Source organism: Rousettus aegyptiacus, unplaced genomic scaffold (genome assembly GCF_014176215.1).
Source record: "Rousettus aegyptiacus isolate mRouAeg1 unplaced genomic scaffold, mRouAeg1.p scaffold_m13_p_3, whole genome shotgun sequence".
NCBI lineage: Eukaryota > Metazoa > Chordata > Mammalia > Chiroptera > Pteropodidae > Rousettus > Rousettus aegyptiacus.
In genome coordinates, this window is record NW_023416306.1 from 37,366,957 (window position 1) to 37,385,521 (window position 18,565).

The window sequence follows — 18,565 nt, forward strand, 5'->3', positions numbered from 1 at the left end:
CTCCTATTTGCTTTGGCTGCGATGTGTGTGTTCAGCGACACTTAACTCCTTAAACAGTACTCAATTCCTTGCTGAATCTGACCCTGACCTAGCAAGTAAATTTTGCACCACACTCTCCCTTTTTCTCTCCATTCTAGCTCACCCACCTTCCTTTCCATGGAAGATTCCATTCTGCTTATAGCCTTAGGCGCTTGCACATGTTTCCTCTGCTCAGGTTATTCTTCCCCTCCTCTTCCTTGGTTGACTTATCTCTGATCAAATCTTAGTTTAATCACCCCATCTTCACAGAAGGCGTCTCTGACTCTGTTCTTGTAGCAGCATCTGACTTTCTTTTATAGGACACTGCATCGTTTATAATTTTATATTCAATTATTTAATCATTTGACTTTTTTTTTCCTATACTGAAACAGTTTCTTAACTTCAGCACTATGGGCATTTCAGGTTGGGCATGTGTGTGTGTGTGTGTGTGTGTGCGCGCATGCACATGTGTGTGTGCAAGCCCTGCGCACGCACGCACACACACACACACACACACGCACGTTCATTCCTGGCTTCTACCCACAAGATTCTAGTAACACATCGCCCCCCGTCCCCCAGTCATGACAATTTAAAAAATGTCACCAAACATTGCCAAATGTCTTCTGAAGGAGCAAAATCTTCTCCAGTTGAAAGTCACTGTCCTAAAATAAAAGCCTCATGAAGAAAAGAATTCTGCTAATTATTTTCCACTCGCCACCTACGCGTATCCCCTGTCCACCCTTCTACACAACTCTCTGCTCCAAGGGGCTGACCCATAAGGACTATATTAGCAGATTCCTTTATCTTCCCACTGTAGTTGGGTATGGCCAATGGAAGGCATTCTCAGGAGACTAAAGGACAGGAAAGAATGAGCTGAAGATTTTATCCTGTTTAAACTAGGTCATCATGGTTTGACTGCACACTCATATCCAATGCTACTGTTCCTATCAAATAGCCTTCTCAATGCAGCCATTCCCTTCCCTTGAGGTACTAATGGTTGCTCACTCTTACTAGCCTTGGAATTCAGCACTATCCCTTGTTAGTTTCCTTAAACCCTGTCCAAACTTATGTAAATAATTTAGTAAGCTCTCGAATTTTGCTAAATCTCTGACTGCTACAAAGACCACGTGTATATTTCTCCCCATTGAATTTGTCCAACTATAACAAGCTCCCAGTAAAAATGCATCATAGGAATAAATGAAATGACATCAGTTTTTCCTTCTTTCTCTGACCTTCTGCCTTCATCTGCCTCAAAGCCCCAGTGGGTCCAAACTCAAAAGAACTCAGTTGCTTTGACATGTGGGTTTCTAAGACACATTCAGAAATACTACTCCTAACCTCATCAGTACTTCTAAATCCTGCTGGGTCTACTTTTGTAACACGTTTCCTCTACTTTTTTTTTAGTAGTTGATGTTTGGAATCCTTTCTGCAGGCAGGCAAAATTCTTTGTTGCATTTTGCTATTCATCTAGGCTAATACCAACTATGTTAAAATGCTTTGAGACTGAGTTTTTTCTTGAACTAATATAATCTAGTAGCATATCAATAAATTAATAATAAAAATGTACTTTCAGATATGGCTCTATCAATGTCTTTCAGAAATTATGAAGACACAGCCATTCATAACTCTTGCTCCATTTCAGAGAACTACCAATTCAACAGATATTGTGACAATATTATTTAGTCTGAAATATTTCCAACCCAAGCAACATTTCACACATATTCCACAAACCCAGCTGTCCATCTCTGGAATAAATAACATTTGTTTTTGAGAAAAAGCAAATATAGACAAGAAGCTAAGCAATTAAGAATTTATTATAAGGGTTTAGATCTCTCCAAGACAAACTCTCAATTCCCAAGCCTTTTTGGTATCCTCTTGACTCACAAATTCTAATCAGCATCTTCAACTTTCCTTCTCTTACAAAACCAACAAAAGACAAGTCATAACAACATTTTACTAAAGAAGATATATAGATTTTCTATGTTAAAGTGGGAGGTTAATTTATTCTTTCCCTTTACGTCTAATGGCTGAAAAGTAATGTTATTTAAGTATATCAATACATTTAAAACAAGACTTACATCTGCTACACAGTCACAAGCTGACAATTATAAACTCTTATTTCTATAGCCTTTTTGGGAAATGCAGAGAACTAGAAGGAAGAAAGAAAAGTTCCTAGATCTCCCACAGAGAAGGACAGGAAACTGTCAGTTCCTGGAAAGTGAAATCTATACTACGTTGCTAGACTTTTCTTTAAAAGGAAACTTGTTTTATTTCCTGTTTCCTAGCTCTCTTACACCATAAAAAAAAAGAGAGATATCATTCCAGAGTAATATATATAAGTAAATGTTACTGATAGAAAGTCAAGTGCATAAATCAGAAATTATGTAAAAATTTATACAAATAATAACAAATAAATTGCAATGTGGAACAATTAAAAGTTTTAATATTAGCACTGACATTTTGTGGAGACTATCTTTCATTTAAAGATTTAATATTTTAACAATAAATGAAAGGGGAAAGTATAAGAAGTCTTCTTTTCTGTAGATTTTAAATTCATCATGGATATGATTGATTGATTTTGTGGTCCTTAAACTTGGGTTATGGCAGGCTCTCAAAAAGCATCTTGTGAATGATGAAATAAAGAGAGAGTGGAACCATAGGAAACAAAGTGAAGAGAGACAATAACTTCAGCTCCTTTGCATTATAGAATTTTTTATGTGTTCTACATGGTAATTCAGTAACCAACTAAAATTTTAAATAAAAACATTAAGTTTCTTTAAAAAATCTATTTGAATGGCTTCATTCAGTAAGTGAAAGGGATGAATTAGTTGACATACTGTTGAAGCCCCACGGATATTGTTGTGCTTAAACAAAGAAACTGACCTAGAGAGATGAATTAATTTAGATAAAATATGGTCTAAAGGTTCATATCCCCTCATCATGCAATACAGACAAATGTCTGAGGAAGAGAAAGGGCCCTCTCTAGCCCATGTATTGAAGTGAATCCAAGATTTCTCCCTTTGTTCTATGGCTGTAAAATAAGCAGTTCCAGGTTTGAGGAAACAGCGGAATTCAAAATTTTTATTTTTAAGTATATTATTACATAAATTTTCAAACACAGTTGTTAAAAATTTTTATAGTGACTATCTATATACCTACCACCTAATTTTATTAACTTTCTACTATACTTACTTTACTATATATCTATCCAACCATGTCTCTATCAAGCCATCAATCTGCCTTATAGTTTATGTAATTCAAAGTCCAGCATGCATATCTTTAATGAAAGTTTAATTCTTTGAGTTTTCTTTCTTTGAGATAAAATTTATGCACAGTAAAATGCAAGGATCTTAAGTGTATATCCACTAAATTTTGACAGATGCATATATGAGAGTATTTTAAACTTCATCAAGATACACAACATTACGGCACACCAGAAAGTTTTCTCACCCTTTTTCTAAATAAGTAACTTACTCTGCTCTAAATCTGAGACAAACACTATTCTAATTTTCTCTCATCATAGATTAGTGCCTTTTCTAGGAATTCATAGTTATGCCTTTTCTAAAAATTTTTATTAATGGAATCATAAAATAGACACTTGCCTCTGTATAATCTCTTATACTTATTAAAATGTTTTTGAAATTCATCATATTGTTGCAGGTAACAATGTTTTTTTCCTTTTTTATCATTACATAATACAGTCCATTATACAGATACACAACAATTTATTTAACCGTTGACAAACAAACATCTCAGCCATACCCAGTATGGGGCTATTATGTTCATGTTTATCATAGCATGTATATCATATGCTATGAACATTCACGTATAACTCCTTTTGTAGACATATATTTTCAATCGTCTTGGGTAAAGTGTTAAATTTTATAGGGAACTGCTGGATATTTTTCCAAATTGATTTTTCCACTCTATATTTCTACCAATAATTTATACAAGTTCTATTTGTTTCATGTCCTCATCTACATTTGGCATTGCCAAACCTTTAATTTAAAATTAGACATCGGCATGCATAAAAAGGTTAATTTAGACCCTTATTTCACAAAATTAACTCAAAATGGATTACAAACCTAAAACTAAGTACTAAAACGATAAAACTTACAGAAGAAAATACGAGAGAAAAAGTTTGTGACTTAGAGTTAGGCAAAGATTTCTTACATACAACAACCAAAAGGATGTTTTATATAAAAAATAATAATAATAAATTGTACCACATCAAAGTCAAAAACTTTTATGATTTAACAGGGATCATTAAGTCAATGAATGGATAAGCCACAGATTTAGAGAAAATATTTTCAAATTATATGTCTGATAAAGGACTTGTATCCAGAGTATATAAAGAATGATGACAAGTCAATAATAAGGCAAGTGGCCCAATTTAAAAATGGGCAATAGACTTGAATAGATATTGCTCCAAAGATATACAAATGGCACACAAGCGCATGAAAGAGATGCGTAATGCCATTGGTCATAAGGGAAATACAAGTCAAAACCACAAGATACCACATCATACCCACTGCATGGCTGCAGTCAAAAAGATAGATAATAACAATTATTGCTGAAAATGAGAAAAAAAATGGAATATCTTTTGTAGCCATGTCAAATGGTGTAACCACTTTGGAAAACAGTTTAGCAGTCTCTTAAAATATTAAACATGATTATACCATACAACCCAGCAATTTCACTCCTGGACATGAATGAAAATGTGTAAGCACACAGACTTGCATATAAATGCTTATAACAGCATTATTAGAACTAGTCAAAATATAGAAATACCCAATGTCCATCAACTAGTGAAGAGATAAACAATGTAAGGTACATTTACATTATGGAATACTATTCAGCAAAGTACTGATGAAATAGCTACAACACAGATGAATTTCAAAAACATTATGTTATGTAAAAGAAAGCAGCTAGGAATAAAAAGCCATACATTGTGTGATTCCTTTTATACCAAATGGTCAGGAAAGGCAAATCTGTAAAAAGTAGGTTAGAGGTTGCCTAAAACTAAGGGCTAGGAATAAAAATGACTACAAATTGACATGAGAAATATTTTTGAGGTGATGAAAATATTCTAAAATTGGATTTTGATGATGGCTATAAAACTCTGTAAATTTACTAAAATTTATTGAGGTTTAAACTTAAAATGAGTGAATGTTATGGTATGTAAATTATCTTCAATAAAGCTGTTTTAAAAAAATGTTTCCACAAAGAAAACTGCAGGCGCAGATGGCTTCCCTGTGAATACTACCAAAATTTTGAGAAAGAAATATCACCAATATTACAAAAACTCTTAGAAAGAATAGAAACATAGGAAATACTTGTTAAATAATTTTTTGTAGGCCAGTATACTTTTATAGCAAACCCGAAAATAGCATAATAAGAAAATAAAATTACTGGCTATTTTTTAATAAACATAGATATAAAATTCCTAAACCAAAAGTCAGCAAATTGATTTCAACATTTTATAAAAATAAGAATATATCACAATGTAGATGGGTTTAGGTTGAATAATAATTGCAAATGATTCCATGCTTCTAAGGTACAAAATAAATTAATAAAATTCAATATTTATTCATGATAAAGAAAGATCTTTTAGCAAACTAGTAATAGAAGAAAGTTTCCTTAATTCATGAAAGAGTATCTATAAGTACCTTATAGCAAACGTGGTACTTAATATTAAAATATTGAAAGCCAAACATCTGAGATTAGGAATGAGATGAGGATGCTCAGTATTATCATTGCTATTAATATTGCTCTAGAGATTGTAGCTGATGCTATTAAGCAAGAAAAAAATAAAATATATAAGTAAAGGTATAAATAAAGGAAGACAAGAAAGTTGCCATTATTTACAAATGATAATGTATGTAGAAAACCCAAAGGTATATAATTAAAGAATCAGAATTAATTCATGAATTTAGCAAGAATACTGGATAAACATCAGTTTCATAACAAGCACCAATTATATTTCTATACACTAGTAACTAACAATTATAAAACAATTTTAAACACGATACAATTTATAACGGCAAAGAGTTCAAGCACCAGGTGTGACAGCGAGAATAAAAAGCAGAGAGTAAAATCAGATTTTGCCTGACTTCAGATATTAGAATTATCAAATGAAGATTATAAAATAACTGTATTTACATATTTTAAAAATAAAAAAGAAATATAAGCAAGAAAAAAGACTGCAAAAAAAAAAAAAGACTAAGGAGATACAAAAAAGAAACAAATACAGTAGTCTTCCCTTATCTGCCGTTTTACTTTCCATGATTTCAGTTACCTGCCATCAACTACAGTCCAAAAATATTAAATGGCAAATTCCAGAAATAAACAACTCATAAATTTTAAATTGCACACCATTTTGAGTAGCATGTGAAATCTTGTGCTGTCCTGCTCCATCCCATCTAGGACATGAATAATCCCTTTGTCCAGCTTATCTATGCTTTATAATACAATAAGATATGAGAGATAGAGTGAGAGACCACATTCACATAACCTTTATTATAGTGTTATAATTATTCTATTTTATTAGTACTGTGCTTAATTTATAAATTAAACTTTATCACATTTTAATAGTTTTCATAGTATTTTAATAGTTTCATAGTTTTTCCCTATACATAGTTTTCATATGTATAGGCAAAAACATAGTATATATAGGGTTCAGTACTACCTGCAGTTTCAGACTTCCATTCGGAGTCTTGGAATGTATCCTCCACAGATAAGTGGGGACTACTGTATATATTCTAGAAATTTAAAAATGGACATAAAACTTTAAAAGAATAAATTAAAGAGCAGATTAAATAGCTAGAGAGAGATTTAGTGTATTAGAAAATGGATGTCCTTTTTTTAATGTAACATAAATAAATGAAGTTGTGGAAAATATTTAAAAGAAATTAGAAGACATAGAGACAGTGTGAGTAATTGTAGAGTGGGTAATGTAACTTTTGAAGAGATAATACCTGAGAATTTTTTTGGAATGCTTAAAGGACACTGATACTAGGGTATCAAAATGGATGAAATACAAAAATATTTTTAAGTGAAAGAAAAAAATCAAGTCACAAATAAATACATATAGCTTGATTTCATACATATAAACTTTAAAAGCATACAAAAGTGATCCTATGTTTAGGAATTCTGTCAAAGATTATAAAACTATTGAGAAAAACAAGAGACTCAGTTCAGGGTGTTTATTGCCTTTGAGTCATGAAAAGGAGATGGAAGCCATCCATAAGGTTTTTTGGAACATAGGTAATATTCTATTATTATTGTTATTGTTTGTTGTTGTTGTTGTTGTTGTTGTTGTTAATTATTATAAAGCTAGGTTATGGATACACAGGCATTTGCATTATTTACTTTATACCCTTCCCAAATGTAAAAGCTGATTCAGACAGTTCACAGAAAGAGAAATCGACATTACTTTTTAAATATCAATACATAACCAGTATTATTCAATGTACAAAATATAAATGAAAACAATAAGCAAGCATTTTTCACCTTTGTATAAATAAAAACTTTAAAATGTGTTAATATAGAGTTAAACAAAGTTTAAGGGAGCAGACACAAATTTTTGGCAAAAGTGCAAGTTGGTCCAAACACTTCATAGGACATATGGTAGTATTTTCTATTAGCCCACAGAGCTTGCAACTCATAAATGTCCATCAGTGGGTACTGATTACAAACAATCTAACATGATATAGTCACTAAAAATATGTGCTGATAGAGAATGACCTCCAAGAAATATTGTCCAATGAAAATAACAAGGCAAAAAACACTGTGAGTTTTTAGTACGCTCTATTCACATAAAAAGATAAATACACGTATTGTATGTCTGGAGAGATATGAAGTATTGGTAGAAGAACAGCTACATAAACAAAAGAAAAACCTGGTAAAAATGGTTAACTCTAGGGAGCAGTGGAACAATGGTACTAGGCAATCAGGTGTACTTTCTTTTCACACTTGTCCCTTGTTTCACTTTCTGTATTTTTATCATATGCAAAAACTACCTTTTAATTAGGAAAAAAAAAAAAAACATCACTTGCAAGCAAAAATCCCCACATGTACAGGGGTGTGACATGGCCATAATATGGGAAGCAATTGTGTTTGCCTAAGTAACTATAATAATGTCCTCTATATTTGGAATTTATTTATAACTGAAGCAATAATTTGAAATATCTTAAAGTGAGTTTTTGTTTTATTTTATACTACTCGAGTGTTATCAGGAAGAAAAACCTATTGAATGAAATTTCTAGTGCTGCCTAGGTTTATCTTGCTCAGAAATAATGAAAAAAAAATGCTATTTCAAGCATTAAAAAAGAAAGGTTTGCTGATCTCTGCTTTGAAATGTATAAATAAAAAAGCAAACAATAGAAATAATTTTAAGATACCTATTTTGGGATCCCTCTCCAAAATCAGGTATGTTATTTAATTTCACTTTTTATCAGTTGTTCATTTGGGGTCAAACTCTCTACAGTTCCATAATGGAACTTGCCACTCTATTTTCAGAGGCGCAGATGGTAGAAAAACGTTTCACAAGTAAACCATTTTATTTGAGTGGAACTGAATTAGCTTTTCCAACCCACAATTTCCAAATACAATGTCAGAAATGAAATATACCCCTCTACATCGTAGTGGTGTGGCTCTGGGAAAATCATGGCATCTCAGAAATACAATCTTCTTCTCTGCAAAATGAGACTCCCCAATGCCTTTGTTTGTAGTGTCGTGAGATTAAATCCCGTGACACATTCCTTCGAAAGCACCTGCAGGCTGCCTGGCACGACTTTGGGCCCGAGCCCTGGCTATATTCAGCATCAATGGACAAATACCTGGCCCCACAGAGGCCAATTAAATCCACATCTCTGGCCATGGGCCCTGGTATCTGCATTTTTCAAAGCTCCCCGGATGATTCTCATATGCAGCTAGAGTCGAGAACCCCGTATGAACTCTGGACCAGTGCCTATCATATCTTCCAGCTGTTAAAAACACCGACACTTTTATTGATAAAACACCAATGAAGTTGTGAGGATCCACAAGCAAACAAACCAAGCAGTAATTCACTTGTGGTGGCATATGTGCTCTTCATACATTTTGATTCAAGAAAGTACTGCCTACACTAAACTGCTTGGATGCCACCAGCCCCTTTATCAGCCTCTAGCTGAGTGGCAGGTAGAAGTGACATTTTAAGAGAAGAGTAGGAAGAGGAGTAGGAGGGAAAGAACTTGTATTTTAAAAGCAGAAGATCTGCTGTTGTTTTGATGTTACAAGCAGAAAAGACATGTAACAAATGAGCATGCCACAGATATCTGTTGTTCCAGGTCAGAGTCAAGCCTGCCCCAGTATATTTCTTTTCATTTCAATGATGACTACTCTTTAAAATTACTACCTGTCCTCTCTCCCGGCCTCACTTGGAACTCCCAGTGTCCCCTTTACTTGCTCTCTATTTTTTGCACCTAGTTTACTATTTTTTTTTTTTACTTGACTGTATATTTGTCTTAGAATATGAGCTCCATGAGATGCTCTAATGTCTCAGTTAGGTCTTACACCATTTTCCTCTTAACTTTCTCCAAAACAGGTACTACCCTTAAGGCAAGATCTTTTTTTTTTAAATAATAAAAAAATAATGATGTCATGTATCAAAGTACAGCACAACAGGAAAAACACAAACTAGAGGAAAGTGTTTTGAATCAATAATTTAAAAAAGAAAAAAGTGCTTTCTTCAATTATAGCATGTTCCACACATGAAGCATTCTTCCCCATATGTTGGCTTAGTTTGATTAAAATGCTTGTTTCCAATTCTGCTAGATCCTCCAAAACATTTTCTCTGGCCACTCCTTGGAGATCACTATTACTCTAACCCGTTCCTAATTCTCTGGTATGGCTCTGGCTCCTTTCTTTAATAACTGGATTCCGCCGTGTATTTGCAGGCCTTCGGCATTTCCTCCAAAACTAAGTGAACTTGTAACAATATAAGATAAAGCTTTTCCTCCTTTTATCTTTACTTTCTTTAGAGTCTTACCAAAAATCTTGTTTACTCCTGGGGGCTACAACAAATTATTCTTTCCCTGTTGTTTATAGGAGAAATCACATATGTGTGTTGTGTAACTTTAAGCAGTTCAACATGTCATTCCATTAGTAAAGGGAGAGTCGGACCTTGCTCCAAAAACTGTATTTGTTTCAGTGTTTTCTTGAGTGTTTCACCTTCTGAACTGTGAGTACCTTTTCAGACAAACAGCTTCACCTGTGTGGATTTCAGTTCTAAATCTCCTTATAAAATGCTAACAAAGGTCATGTCAAACTTTTTTCCTCTATAGTTCATGATTGTTTTATAAAAATAAATTTTTCAAATGTAAATCATTTAGTAAGCTTGCTGAACTTGCTAGGGTACAATAAGCAACAGCTTTAATCTTTTTTTCCACCAGCCAGTGCTTTGAAACACTCTGCAGCATAGCATTTTCCCTCCTCCGGACATCTCCAGCAGGTCCAAGAGATTTGGAAAGGCTCGTTTTCTGTATTAAAAAGTCTATTTCATTCTAAACCTAAACATTAATATCAAATTAATGTAGAGCTTCTTCCCTGTTCCCCAAGTTCAAGTCTGACTTGGGGTTTGGAGAGCAGTAATGAGAAAGTAGAAACAAAACCTGCTTTTTGTTGGCTGATATTCTGCCAGTACACACCAGGCCCGACAGGCACACTTTCTGATTGGTCAGCATATGTGCACCACCAAGTGTGAACTATTTTGAATATCACCCCTGGCTTTTTCGCTGTTTTGTCTCCTATATCCTTTGCTGCTTCTGGCCAGAGCTCTTATGACTTTCTTGGATAGTAAATGTTTTCTGTCTGTCACAAGAAATATCCAAATGATGGCTGTCCTGTGAAGTTTATAAATTGGTTTTTGGAAATGACCATTCAGGTACCATTCTTAGTCAAGATCCTATCAAGATGTTTGAATCCTGGCTACCTCTCCGGTGTTCTTGCGGGGAAACACATATACTGGTTCTTCCAACTTGAGGAAGTGCTGCTTCACCCACCACTGACCTGACCTCTTCTCTTTTGTAGTCACCTCTTGCAGCCTCAGACTTTCCAAGTAAGAGGCAGACACTAGGCTCTATGCCTCTCCTCAGACTTCAGAGGACACATTTTAAACTCAAGAATTATTGTGTCTTCCTCTCCAGAAGCAGCTCCGGTGCTTAAGCATCTAAGAACTCTTTAAGCCAGAAGGAGATGCCAGTCTCCCTCTTGCAGACACCATAAATATTTAGTGGTAGAGCCCTACTTATTTGGAAAAGAAGAAGAAAATACCTGCTCCTCTTCAAAAGAAGAGGAGCGAGAGCTGTCCGTTTCCTTCAAAGGAAATTTCCTTCGCCAAATCTACTTTTAAAAGGCTATTCGCGTGATGGTGGGTGAACTGGGTTTCCTCCTCCAGAAAATGATGTGGTGTTACATTTAGCCCTTTTCTTTAGCATGTTGGAAAACTTTTTCATCCTTTATACCCTTCATCGCTTTAGAATTTTTGATGAAATTCCAAGATAATAGAAGTGTTATTCCCATTCTATTACATAATCTTTTATCACACATGTAATTTTTTTTAATGCTTAAAGGATACTTAAAATGTTAGAATTGCTATTTTTATCATTGAGCAAATTCAGGAAAATATTTATTCTAAATCTCAGCATATTATATGCAAAATGAACTAATAAGAAATTATATGACGTGATAATTATGAGATCGAATGAGATAATCTGTGGGAATTCTAGGTAAACTTTTTAGCCTATTCAAAGATTAGTTAGAATGTTAAATATAACCAGAGTAAAGTAGAAATTAAATGTAGTTATTAAAGTAATTCAGGATTACAAAATGTCTATCAGTAGGTAATGTAGCTAAAGATACATACCTAAATACAGCCTGAGGCACATAAACAACACTATATACCCTACCCTTCAACCTAAACTCTTAGATGAATCCAAAAATGTTTTTAAATACACAACACATTCTCAAGAAGAAGCAAGAAAGGAGGAAGAGGGAGAAAGAAAGGAGAAAATGAATTATTAAAGAAAAAAATACTATAAAATCCTCATTATAGCTACACAAAAACCTCTTGGCTTATGACATTCAGACCAGTCTTCATTTCTCTAACATCTACTCGAATCTTGTCATCTAGCTCCCCTTCTGCCCTAGCAAATCTAAAATATTTATTTCCCAAAATGCTAAACTGTTAGTTTTCCAACATTTCATTCTTTTTTTTTTTTTTGGTCTCTCCAATTACAACTTAAAATTTTGAGATGAAGTCTGGACTTTATATTTCTTCTGTGGCCTTTGCAATGCCTAATAGAAGTTAAGTCCATGGTAACAATAAATGTATGTTCGTTTGCCTTCATTCAAATCTAAACATGACAGAAACCATGGCTGAGAAACCTCGAGGTAAATTGATTTCTGTAACAATTTGTTGAATTCTACATGAGATGTTAAGCTGCTCAAAAAAACATACAGATTAGGTAAATATCTAATATAAATGAGCACAGCCAACTGAGCTGACATGGGAGCCCATAAGATTCTTGGCACTTCCATTAGGAGTGGAAATACTGTGTGATATTTTTGTACTTCTGTTTTTGTATCAGCACTTCAGAGGAAATAAAGTATATTATTTATATACACACTTACATCTACCAAATGCAGGTAGCTATGTTACTACATATATTAAGAATTATTTTTTCAAAATCAGAAAAACTTAAAAGTTTAATCTTGATTTATATTAATCACTTCATTCTTGCCACTTTGAATCACAGATTCTATTATTGTATTATTTCCATTTGGTAAAGTGTGAATTCCTAAATGTGCAGAGTGATAAACTAGTAAAAAAAAAGAAGTTAAACCTAAAAAAATAATAAGAAATTACTGTGAATCAAGGAGTGTGCTATTAGTTGAAAATCGCAACAATCCTACAAAATAACCACAATAGATCTTGAAGAAATAGGTTCAGAGAAGATAAATAATTTGCCCTAGACCACACAGATCTGATTGCTGAGTCTATTTTTTTTAACCACTATTCCATTTGCATACTCAAACTCACTTAACCAGGGCAGATGAGTGTTGGCCGTTAATATTCTGCTTCTGAGTGAGAGGAAAGACAAAAATGGAATTGTGAATAAAGGTAAGAAATGGTGAATTCCCAACTAGATCTAATCTACCCACCTTGGTTTCATTTAATCTGCTCTCATACATATTGTTTAGGTTACTTGCTTTAATTTTTCACTAACCATGTATTTATGCCATCCACAGAGTCTATCAAAACACCTGGTTAAAAATCTGGCCCATGTCCCAGGTAGAGAATCACATCACAGAGAGAGTGCAGGGTATCTCAGGTTTAGTGAGATGGGGGCAACAAGGAAAAAAGGATGAAAACCTAGAATTTTAAAGAATCAAACAGAAGAGGTAGAAGGTGGCAAATCAATTAATTCACACTTTCTAGTCAGTGATAAGACTTGGATACACACAGACAACAAGCTTTCCTCAGTACTCCCCCTTAGAAAATGTTCCCCCCCGGGTCTTGTTTTCTAGTTTTTCCACCTTACGCTTCATCTCTGTCCTCTCTGAATGTCCATGTGACTTTTCACTCGCTCCCACTCACTCTGTATAGCTGTCCTTTTCTTTGTCTCTATCTGCAACCTCCTCAGTCCTAATTTCACTTTCTGCTTTCTCCACACCTGGTCATCTACTGGCTACAAAATGGAATTCGATATTAATTACAACTTCTGTTCATATCACCAACATTTATTAAGAATCTACTAAACACCAAACATGTTATGAGTATTATTTTTAATTCTCACAACTCTGATTTAGAGACATGATTATTTACATTTTGTAAATGAGGAAATGGGGAGTTGGAAAAATGAAGTAACTCATCCCACCAAAGTCATCCAAACAAAATGTTCATAGTAATGTGCACCTAGTTTTGTCTTCTTTTTAAGTTTTTTTGAGATGCATTTCACAATTTGCTCAAAGTATACAATTTCATGATTTTTAGTATACTCACAGAGTTGTACAACCATCCCCATAACCAATTTTAGAACATTTTTCCACCAAAACAGAGACCCTGCACCCCTTAGCTGCCTCCTTCTAATTCCCCCATTCCTCCATTTCTAGGCAATCACTAATCTGCTGTCTCCATATATTTGCCTATTCTGGACATTTCATATAATGGAATCAGACAATATGTGGTCTTTGTAGCTATTTCTTTCAATAAGTATAATGTTTTCAAGGTTCATCCATGTTGAAGCATGTATCAGCACCTCATTTCTTTTAATGAATGAATGATATTTCATTGTGCAGATATACCCCATTTTGTTTACCCATTCATCACTTGAGGAGCTTTTGGGTTATTCCTACCTTTTGACTACCACAAAGAATGCTGCTATAAATATTCATGTACAAGTTTTAGTGTGGACATATGTTTTCATTTATCTTGTGTCTACACCCAGGAGTGAAATTCCTGAGACATAGATAACTCTATGTTTAATCTTTTGAAAACTGCCAGACTGTTTTCCAAAGGGGCTGTATTATTTTACATTCCCACCAGCAGTGTAGGAGGGTTCTAATTTCTCTACACCTCACCTACACTTGTTATTAGCTGACTTTTTGGTTATATCCATCCCGTAGGTGTGAAGTAGCATCGTATTTTGGTTTCTATTTGTATCTTTTTAATGGCTAATCTTAGGCTTTTCTTGAAGCATATCTTAAAAATATTTGTCAGTTATTCAATTCAGTCTTAAAACCCTTGTTCTTAAAGTAGTTTAAATCAGTGAGAAAAAGGAATGAATGTGTACACACTAAGCTAATATGATTGTGTGTATGTGTATGCATGTTTGCATGTCTTGCATCCATGCACCTGTCTACATTATGTATGTCTCAAAACTATTGAAAGCATGGACTCGAGTTAAATTGCTTGAGGTTATATCCAGGCACTGCCACAAAATACCTAAATGACCTGAGCAAGTCAATTAATTACTCTAAGTTATTTTCCCTGTCTATAAGTAGGGAAAATTAAAATAGCATACATAGCTTGCTTAGCTTAGTGCCTTCTAGATAGTTTATTTACAAATATTAGCTCAGTATGTCTGTATTCCTTGACTCTTACAAGAAGATGTTTCACATACCGTGCAATTAAAAAAACAATGAGTTGTACATTTTATATTGGCACATATTTGTTTCTAAACAATTCTAGCCAATATTTTAGTTTAGCCTTTAATAGAATTCTTATCATCAGTCTGTCAATACCTAATTTCTCATCCTACCCTTCAGAATACAACCTAAAAATTCCCCACACAAAAAGATAATAAGAAATGGTTTTCTTTATTGCAAAACAGCATCCTCAGGTCTCATAACAAAATGCATCCCATTTTGAAACAGCTCCAAGAGACATCCCAATGCAGCCAAAAGAAGAGGAGGAAGCCGCTCAGAGCCTGCGACAGCATGTGCCCCTGAAGGGCAGTGAAAATCTCCTTCCAGAGCCTTCTGATTTAGTCCTTACACTCCCCACTCGTCAAACCTGGGAGCAGTAGAAATAAGCAGCACAAATTGGCGGATAATGCACCTTATTTCCATGTAGAAGCAGGTGCATTTTCCTCAGGATAAGTGGTGCAATGACATTGATCTGCTCTGACAGGCCAGCTGATCTAAAATTACTCAGCACACATCGCCACTGGCTGGGAAAGCTTCTCCCAAGAGCTTATTCTGAAACTCATCAATCCCCCGGGTGCTAATTAAAATTTACTGGATAATATTTGCAAAGCTCAATGGCCCTAGTTATAGCAATTATCAGTTACTAAATGTTAATGCAGATGTCACCTGATGATTGGCTTTTTTATTCAAGAGGATTGTCCCTTTTCCCCCTTCTCTGATTCTTTTCCTTCTTCAAGAAATCAAAAGAGCTAAATATCTCAATTGGCTCTAGAGGGAGAGAAAAATCACCACCCAAAACTTATAATAAGTCTTTTCTCACTGGATCACTAGTTATGAGTGTTCTGGGTTTTAAATACTATCGAAGTGAGGGATTAAATTGGAGATCCACCTCTGAGCCACCACCAAGGAAAAAGGGTACTCTTCTCTCATCCATTCGCCACAGCGATGGTACCACCAAGTAGACAAAAGGCCCAGCAAGATCTGCAAATTTTATCATGTTATTGCACATGATTGCTCTTGAAATAGGAGGTAGTATTTTGAAACAAAGAAGATCCAACCAACTTATGGAACTGGCCACGAAATGAGCCATAGATAAAGGACTCGCTTACCTAGTATCATGTTCTGAGCCTGGCTTCTATAGACCACAGGAAGAGGCAATTATCACAATGACATACAAATGCATTTGCTGTGTTTAACTGAGTTCGTAATGTCCTCGATGGTCTTCATTAAGCAGATAACCTGTGACAAGAAATAAGATGGTCCAGATTCTCCCTAAGTAAATACCTTAAAATCAGTGGTCAAACTTCTTTAAGATCTAATTCAGGAAAGGCATCAGAACCAAGAGTAGTATAACTGAACCCCACTATGTGAGCCAGCAACATCTTTTCCTTTTTGCTCAAATACCAATGGGAAATTTTTAACATGACACAATGTTCTCAGTTTTTTGTTTCCAGAACCTTTTTCTAGAGTTCTCTTCTAAGAGAACTAATATTTGTAGAACACCTACTATTTGCCAGATGTTAATGTTTGGTACTCTAAATGAAGAGGTATTTCTTTCTACGTCATGGCCTGACTTTGATGTTCACTCTTCCCTATCCTTTTGGAAAAAAATCTATTTTCAGAACCAGAGGAAAAGATGATGGCCCAAATTTTTGATAATCAGAGAAATGTGTAGCAGCAACACAAAATAGTAGGAGAAAAAACAAACTTTATGACAGAAAACCCAAGGTTATTTTAGAACTCTTCCCCATTCTGTCTCTGTCCATCTCTAAGGCACTTAACATTCTGAGCCTCTATGATTGTACTTCACTGGGCTAAGACTAAATAATGCATGTAAAGATGCTTAGAGAGAGGTGAGGTGCTGTACAAGTGAAAAGTAGAATAACTTTTACTCTAATCAGGTCGGTAGAAGTAAAATATTCCAGATCCTCACAAACACAGGTAATGTTCATTGAGAACAAATTGAAGGTCTGGCTGTACACATCCTATGGCAAACAATAATCATCAATAATTTCATTTTTCTCTGTTCATGATTTCATAGAGTTCTTCAAAACCAAGCAGACTATAACCAGTAATTGCAATGACAATATTATAAACCATTCCATTTCTTTCATTTTACTTCTCACTTTTCTTACATATACTGTAAAATATCATAGACCAACAAACTTTGAATCCTTTCCAAATTTTGTAGGAAATATTTTGGGGGCTTAGGGACCTTTTTATACAGTATATATAAGCAGTCTCTTCCTTAAGCCCTCAATATACGGCCTATAAAATTTCAAAAGGTTACAGTATATCTAGTAAATGCTAATAAAAGCTTGTGGTCAAACTTCCTTGATTTTCCACTAAGTTAAAATAATTTCTTTATGTTCCATGTACTAAACCAAATAACAGAAAAAATATACAAGGTAGCAATGTCATCTGTATTTTCAATAGCTATTTCCTTGGGCTAAATTGTTGGTGAAGAAATTTGCATGAGTGCTACTCTTCAACCAGAAAACATTTACTTCATGTCAAATATTTGTTGGGAACTTCTTGGTACTGGTCTACAAATCATTTCAAATATATGGAGACCTGAAGGATAGGAAGGAAGGACTTAGCCAGGAAAAGAGCGTGAGGAAGAACAGCTCAGGCAAAGGAAGCAACATATGCTGGTGAGTGGGAGGAAATCATGGCTGGACTACAGAGTGAAATGTGGGCGAGGAAGGCAGAGGTCATACAGGACCTGATAAACTCATCCTATCCGTCAGGGTCCTAACAGAAAACAAAATTCTCTCAGACAGTTTAGTAAAGAGATTTTAATAAAAAGGATACTTACAGATATGCAGGCAATATTTAGAGAACAAATAGGAGACGGGCAGAAGCTATCACCACGAGAGGAGTCAGGTGTAGGGAATATTGGAGACCAGTGAGAGCTGGGGCTGTGGAGGTGAGCCTCCACACCTGCTGACAGCAAAGTAAGGCAGAACCTGGGAGAGAGCAGGAAAGACATACAGCTGACCGTTGAACAACGTTGGAATTAACTGCCCCGACTACCGGGCTGTCAAAAACTCGCCTAATAACCTTTGACACCAGTTGGCATTTCGCATCTGCTGATTCAACCAACTCCACGGAAAGCAATATTTTCAATCACGGTAAAGAATTTGAGGCTGGGAATCTGCCGTTGGGAATGTGAAAATACTCTATCTGAGTTGGTTGAATCGGTGAATGTGAAACCCGTGGATAGGCAGGCCCGGCTGTGTTTATTGAAAAAACATTTATGTGTAAGTGGACCCATTGGGTTAAAATCCTGTTGTTCCAATGCCAGCTGTACCCCAAACCCTCTCCTCATACCTTCCAGTGTCTCCTGTTCAGTGTC

General features: G+C 34.8%; 1 long non-coding RNA gene across 1 annotated transcript in view; it reads right to left on the reverse strand.

Annotated features, from left to right (window-relative positions):
* Positions 1 to 18,165, reverse strand: part of LOC107503952 — a 28,453-nt gene extending 10,288 nt beyond the window's left edge. The window contains exons 1-2 of the long non-coding RNA XR_001595338.2: positions 18,026 to 18,165; positions 16,317 to 16,446 (exon numbers count right to left, since the gene is read on the reverse strand). This is a non-coding gene — a long non-coding RNA (uncharacterized LOC107503952). The remainder of the gene's footprint in view (positions 1 to 16,316; positions 16,447 to 18,025) is intronic.
* Positions 18,166 to 18,565: the final 400 nt, after the last annotated feature.